This window comes from Arctopsyche grandis, chromosome 3, assembly GCF_051622035.1.
Source record: "Arctopsyche grandis isolate Sample6627 chromosome 3, ASM5162203v2, whole genome shotgun sequence".
Lineage (NCBI taxonomy): Eukaryota > Metazoa > Arthropoda > Insecta > Trichoptera > Hydropsychidae > Arctopsyche > Arctopsyche grandis.
In genome coordinates this window covers 33,119,903-33,128,397 of record NC_135357.1, presented here as the reverse complement: position 1 = coordinate 33,128,397, position 8,495 = coordinate 33,119,903, and positions in this window count along the sequence as shown.

The window sequence follows — 8,495 nt, the reverse complement described above, 5'->3', positions numbered from 1 at the left end:
GAAAAGATTTTTTCTGAGTATATCTGCAATGCTGCTGGTCAGACCAGGATTTGTGACTCCTGGTCGATCGTTTCCTATCAGAGTTTGCCAATTTTCTCTGATTTCATTGTTGAAACGGTTCCCGATTAAAAATTTGGCTAAAAATCCTTCCTACCCACTATGTCACCACTATTTGAGTATGATTAATGTAAATATTACAATAAAATGTATGTACAATTCATAGATGTCTCGTTAATTATCGAGTTTAAGTCAGTGTCTCGTAATTTAGCGACAATAAAAAATGGTGTATTGTTTGTAATTGGCCAGGAAGGCGCATTGAGGTTTACCTGTAATGCCTTCCTGGTATGAAAAAAAAAAAAATAAAATCGTTGCTGGATCAGTTGGGACTTTATGACCCTAATAATTACATATGTGCATGGTAGACATCATCACTTGATAGTTGTACACAGTGGTTTAGTGCTAAATAAAAAAGTACCAGGTCAGTGTTTAATTTTTACGACCCCCTCCCCCGATTTTCGTTACTTCAAAAATATGCATCCTAATTTTGGTAGTACAAATATTTATAAAAAAATTAAATGCCAATTAACCTGAAAAGTCGTCGATAAAAAATTATAGAGAATCATATGGATAAAATTGGAGATACTGAAATTTCAAATTTATTAGTACCGTTTCAATGAAATCAGCCATCGATCTGAAGTCACAAATATCCAAGTCTAACCAGCAGTATTAAATATTAGCACAGGCTTGAACCCATTAATGCCTCGGAGCCATACTGTTGGCTGAATCAACAATATGTATTTTAAAGCAGAAAAAAAGCCCACAACTAATAGAAGATAGATCTGAATATTGATTCCAGTACTCATTTTTGGCACAGCAATACTAGATTTTGAGTTAAAGTGGACAAAAGCCAAAAATCTGGCCACCAGCGCTGGGCTAGGGATCGAACTCGTGACCACTCAGTTGTAAGCTTTACACGCACACCACTTGTTACTGGTTATCAAATAAATAAACAAGACTATTCATAGAATATTCATAGGATTTCGACCAAAACCTATGGATTTTAAGTATATACAGCCTCCATTTGTGTATATACAATCGAATACGTCAATCTTTGAGTGTCTTTTTGTTGAAAATGGAATGGATTTCTAAAATACATTTAATGATTTCATCATTGATGAACCCACAGTCACCCTATGACCGCTCCGATCACAACAAAGAGCGACTAATTGGTAGACAAGAAGCCACTACTGTTTATGATATAACGCCATTGTTGGCGACCATCGGCCAAATATTCTGTAACGATTTCACCGTCTCATCTGTCTACACGTTTTTGCATATGAAATACATATGCATATTCACCACTATCATCTTGTCGTGTTTAAATTCTCATTTGCAACGTCACAAAAGTTACCTGTGATATACCCGTAACTACCTGTCGAGTGGTACTTGAATTGCCTTTTTGTTTTATAAGCACAAACACCTTTTTCCGATCGTCGATTTTTGTCGAAGTTTTCAGTGAAGGATAGTACTCTAAAAGATGACGATGGACATTTACAAGATTAGGACTTACTACATATGTACTTCTCAAATGTCGTAATTTTTGTAATAATTTCAAAGGCTCTTATAGTGACTTATCCAAGGAAATATTGTATCGAATTGATAGTTGAAGCTACAAAGTATAATATGTGCAATATACAAAGTATAACAAAGTACAAATAATATGATACAACTATGCTATGTTTAGTTGCATAGCAACTATGCAACTAAACAACTGTATTTAACATAAAGCACATGAAAAATCAGACTCAATTCTTCAGCTTGTCATTTATTTAATAGTTTTGGATCATTGTGGCATTACAGGAAGAACCTAATGCGCCACAATAGCCTACATTTGAAAAAGATATAAAAACATGATATAAAAACAAGTAAACTGTAAATAAAGGAAAAAAGCAAAAGCATAAAACATGGTAAAATAAAATAATAACAAAAAAAAAGTAAGAAAAGGAAAATAATACATCATTCAGAGACAAAAAAAATAACAAAAGTGTAAAAATCAAAAATAAAATCCATTCCTTGCTTACACTGAACAAAATTAAAATAGTATAAAAAATAAAATCACAGCGAGGCCGAAATGGAAGAGAGTAGATTAAGATTCCACTCATACATCACATTCAAATTAAGAATGTAATGATGAGCGCAGGTTACCAGATAAATATGTTAAAATAATATCCGATAATCTACGCTCTCCAAGGTGGAAATTATCACATTCAGGGACAGCAGCAACGATTTCATTGAGAAGTCGAATAGCTCTTGGAATAGGAGCCATTCGAAAAAGAACTGTGCGAGCAGCAGGTGCAACCATCAAATGATGATGTCTACCACGCACATAATTATTAGGGACATAAAGTCCCAACTGTTCCAGCAACAACGGGCATGACGTATTACCACGCAATAGCTGGAGAACGAAGCGAATTAACGAGAAGTTTCTCCGAAGTTCAAGGGAATTATACCCAAGCATGCCCAAAAGGAAAGGAGTAGGATAGAGATATGGGTAGTGCCCATACTCTTTCTTATAAAGAAAACGAAGAAATGCTTTTTGCACTTTTTCGATAATAAGAGAGTAGTTTGCTTCATGCGGATTCCACACAATTGCATTGTACTCTAGCTTACTTCTAACAAGCGAGTTGAAAAGCAAGCGAGAAGACAAGGGGTTGGAGAATAATCTAGCATATCTCAAGACAAATCCAAGTCGACGAAAGGAAACGTCAGCGACTGTCTTGATGTGGTTGTGAAAGGTGAATTGAGGATCAAAAGTGATACCCAAGTCGACATATGTATTAATACGGTCTCCATGACGGGCCGGAATGTGAAATGCCGGAAAACGCAAATATCAGAAGGCAAAGATCGAAAATAAAAAGATCTTAAGTTGAAAGATCAAAAAAAAAGGGTGCATGGTAAACGGTACATACTCACTTAATTTGCGCGAGCAGGATACAACAGGAACAAGAGGAACAGGCTTTTCCTCCCGTATTCTGCGCGCGCACATTAATAACGGCGAACATTTAACAAAACATTTACAACAATTAAACAGTGGACGGCACGCTGTGGATCCGGTATCTAATGTTAAGTTACAGCAGTGTCTTCAGAATAGATATTTTGACATAGTCGAATTTATCAGTCCGATAGTATTCCAGTTGAAAAACTCAACAAATTCAAACCTTTTTTATTTGGCGTGACCTCAATTGGCAAAGACAGAATAAAATATATCGATTTGCCCAATCTGATGCGAATTTATTCCAAGTGAGTTTCGCAGCATCCATTGTTTGCACGCGATTAGGTATACCCCTCGTCCGAAATTCAACCGTCGTCGTAGTTTTTGCAATTTAGCGTTTTTGTGTTTAAACTGTCACTTCGATTTAACACTATGCGCAAAACGTACGCGTTTTTCCACTATGTGAATTGCCTTCAAGACCAAAAACGTGGGTACGTTGTGGCAAAATTCCACAAACGGTTATAAAAGGCGAAAGATCACAATCACACTTTGCTTTATCTTTAGATTTTGAATGTACATAAGTGATTGAAAAGAAAAATATCAAGAATGCAAAACAAAAACAATAAAACAACATTACAACATTATTACTGTATTATTGTCGATAAGTATGAACGTTCCTCGCATACATATGTACATAATTAATGATGATTTTACGACGATGTAATATTATTATTATTGCTTAAGGAATTGCAAAAGTGATCTTACGGAAGAGCGGGTTATTATGACCGATTTCGATGTATCGATTATGTAAAAAAGGACAAATACAATATTGGTAAGTCATTTAGTCATTTAGCCAGCAGTATGGCTTAATGGTAGCGTGTATGTCTAGCACCAAGTGATCAGTGGGTTCGATCCGCCATACTGCTGGTTGGATTTGGGGGTATTTGTGACTCCAAATCGATCGTTTCTTATCAGAGTTTGCCAATTTTATCTGATCATTGTTGAAACGGTTCCTCAAAATTGGCAAAAAATCATCTTTCCTATTGTCACAAATCTTCTGTATTTGTTGTGTGTATAATTTTTAAAAATTATGTACAAAATCTAAATCCACAAATGTCTCCATGGATTATTTCTGTAATTAAATAATTAATTAATTGTTATTTCGTGTTCTTTAGCTTCTGGAAATACAGTGATTTATGTAATAATAAAATGCTGCATTGTTTGTAATTCATTGTCCAGGAAGGCGCTTTGGGGTCTTCCTGTCAAGCCTTCCTGGTAAATATCTATGTAAAAATAAAATAAATTCATATATGCATTTTTCTAGCCAAGAAGAATCCATGTATGAATAATGAGTTGGCACACATAAGTAGAATGAATATATTTAATTTATTTAACTTTAAGTTTCGACCATTGTGGCATTACAAGAGTCTCTAATGCGCCACAATGGTAGAAAAAAATACAGAGAGATGAGTAAAATAAAAACATATATACATAATCATAAAAAAAATAATAGCAGATAGAGTAAAAATATCAAATAATAAAATGCAAAGTAGGGAATGCCTTGCATCAACAACCAGCACCAATATATAAGAACCAACCGTAAATACAAAGCATCCTCGCGAAGCCCAAATTAAGAACATCAAATTATGAAAATAATGATGAGCGCAGGCTACCAGACAAATAGTTTAAAATAATATCTAATAACCTACGCCCACCGAGGTGAAAATACCACATTGAAGCACGGCAGCAATGATTTCATTGAGAAGTTGAAATTGAGATTTCATAGCTTTTGGAATAAGAGCCATCCGATAAAGCACTGTGCGGAAGGAGATACAATAAATTAATATATTTCAACGGGTAGTTTTGGAAAATAATCGACACGTGATTTTAATTCGTAATCACCGGTAAAATTATTTTGCATTCTATTTGCTATTGATTTGAAATTCAACTTATCTTTGCACGCTGTATCATTTGCTCCGTCAGAACATGAAAAAAATAATAAACAAAACTGAATGAATAACTCAAATATACGTCTCAATATATTCGTATGTACTTGTTCTATTAATTTTTTATATAATTAGATACTATTGCATTGTGTATATCATTATTAGACTGAATCACCAATTAAGTTTGATAGTTTCCCATTAATAAAACAAACAAAAAGATTAGACACACTAATTAATCCGACATTTAACATGCATAAAATTTCTGCACGTCCATTGCACATATTTCCATACGGTAATAGTCATCGAACGAGCGTATGTTACGCCAGTTTGGTCATATTTACATTCGTAATAAAATGTAATAACGACGACGACTGTGGGTTTCTCGGTCGTCCGCTCGTCGCAGTCTCTGAAGTGCGGGCGAAAAACCGACGAAAATTGCATAATGCGAATTTTCAATTGAATCGTTTGAGAAATGCTTCCTTTTTATTTTGCGAAATTTGCGCAACGGTGGCGACCCCATGTGCGAACCGAACATAATCTAGAATTATATATGTATTATAAAATAAAAGTGCAAATCGATTGCGAAACGGCCGGTTAGTGCATTCGAAATTAATTTCTATGCCGTGAGAAGACCATTTTCACCCACTTACATATTTGGCCAATTTAAATTGGGAGAGAAAAAATTGAGAGACGGCGCAGAAAAATTTTGTTTTTCACAACGGGTACCCGAACTCATCTTTCGGTTGGATTTTTCCGCGGTCGCGGAAACATTGCACAACATTGCGCAATCTTATGAGAAAACGAGATGAGTCTAAGCGACAAACCGTGAAAGGCGAAGGCCAATATCATAACTCGACAATGTTATAAACATTACGTCTATATATGAAAAAGACGAACAAAAAAAAAATAAAAATAGACAATATAATCATCAAAATGTCAAATGCATGAATGGGAGTTGTGAAAATTTCACTTTTGATTCTCATTTAAAATATATAATTTATTCTTTTGCATTAAAAATATGCGGCTATTTATATATTAATTTAAAATTTTTCGAAAGTGCCCAGTAAAATTTTACACCCGTCGAACCGACAGTTTGAAAAGCTTAGTCTAATTCTATTCACAAGAGATCTTTAACGGCCTAATATAATGGTCGGTTCACATTGTAAAATTCCTCATACATAAAACATGTATAATCCTCAACTTTAATATCATAATTTGGTGTCAACAATAAATACAATTCATTAATATTGTATTAGACATTAGCCTATTGTAATTTACATAGGTGTTTTCCGTGGAAAATGAATGATAGCAATAACAATATTTTCGAGAGTACATAAACATTGCTTTATTGATGGTATAAATTACCGTATAAAAATGCTAATATTTTAAAATGCTAATAATTAAAAAAAATCATTACATTTATCAATTATATTATCTGCCTAATGAGAAGCATTTTCTTATTAGGCAGATTATTTATGAGGCACTAACTCAATTAAATCCAAACATAGCTGACTACTACAACTGGTATAAAAAATTAAATTATTTAAAATTTCTCCATACTTTTTATGTACATATGTATATAATTTTATTGTTTTTACATACATCTTAGGTCTATTCTAATAGCTACTGATTCAACGTTCATCGTCTATTTTACACATTATTTTTCTTGTTAGTATTTATAGTATAATCTTATTTTAATGTTAGTGTAAACAGTTACATAGGAAAAAAACTTAAAAATCTATTTACGATTATTATGTGTGATTCTTATGTTAAGTGCTCAAAACACAAAAAATCGCGTTTTTACATACCTCCTTTACGTTTCACATGGCTTTCGTGTCAGTGGTCATTTTTATCTCTTATCCGATCGTTTTCATACTTTGCCATATTGCTCATTTTGGTCATCAATACACGTTAATGTATCGTCTGCCATTACGTTGGAGATAAAATATCGTATACAACGCGTTTTAAACACGCGGAAAGTAAATCTCCCTGACGTTTAATAAGCGTTCGTCCCGTATCTTCCAACCTGTTAACCTTGATATGGCGATATAAGATTTTAATTGTTTAAACGCCTATAATTCACTCTATATTTTATGAAATTTGCTCTATTGGTTCTCGTTATCTCTAATATATAAATATTTATAGTTTTAACTCTCATATGTATATATAAATTTCAAATTTGGCGTGTAGCTTCTTGTAGGGTAATACACGATATATATTGATTTATGGCCAAAGATGTCAAATCTGACATTTCACGGCTAAAAGTATATCTCTTCATGGCGTTTTATCTGCGAGATAAGTATTCAATAAGAAGTTATGTTGTATCTAATTGTTAATATGATTTACAATAAGCTTACATACATTTAGTTTTTTACAATAAGCTTATTATATACTAAATTCGTTAAATTATGAAGTGAATTCATTTTATTATTAAATGTTAATTTATAAAAAGTGAGTTTCATAAAACATAAGTCGAATTATCAAACGGAAATTTTTTTTTTACATTTCTTTGGTGTCAAGTTTAATGAAAGTCAATTAAATATGCTTCTCATTAATAATGTTTATATTTATGGACATCCCATTTTACTTTTAGTTTTCTTATTATACTGAGAAGCAAAAAGAACGGAGCGGAGACTAATTAATCTTTACTAAATTTGACCCATTGAATTCAAATATGATAGTGATTTTTTTTCCGTTCGTGAGATATAAGCGTTTCAAAATATATATGCGCCATTTTACAGATTTTTGACTTTTACAGTTTTTAACTCAAAATTTAGTATTACTGTGCCATAAGTATACTTTTTAAGTATACAATAATCAGATAAAATAAAAAATCAGATACTTTTTCTATTGATTGATTAACTATATTGCTTCAAAATGTTTATAACTAATTATCTAGTGAATTTTTAAATTAAAAAAAAATATATATATACATATATAGATTTGATCCGAACTCCGATTGATTAGTCTCTGCTCCAGTAAATTTATTTGTTGTTCGGTCTAACACATTATATACATACTTTTAATTAAAAACTCTCTAAAATCGACGATCTAAAGCAAATTGTGTTTATACCTGAAGGGTATGGACATCTTGATGTAATCACCGAGACTCTTCACAAGTCTATTATTCAAATTTGCGAAAGACAGGACAGGTTGCCAATTTTAGTGGCATCGTTTCAACAATGAAATCAGATAAATTAGCAAACTCTGATAGGAAACGATCAACCTGGAGTCATATATGCAACACCGAGCCAAGGAATGAACCCATGACCCCTCAGTTGAATGAACAAATGTACAGCTTTCATCTTGCGACCACAAAATTTGTCATACCATCTCATGCTACCCAAATTGAGACGGGTTTCAGAAGAGGTCAAAGTCCTATGAAGGATTTTTTTCAACTTTCATCCACCCAAGCAACGCCGCGTATCGTATTATATAAATAAAATGAACACTGACAAAAAGAAATGACTCAATAGATGACAAATTGAACTTACATACATACATATCGTTCGCAAAAGAGTTTCTCTGAGCAAAATTTGCGATTTAGATACGTGAAT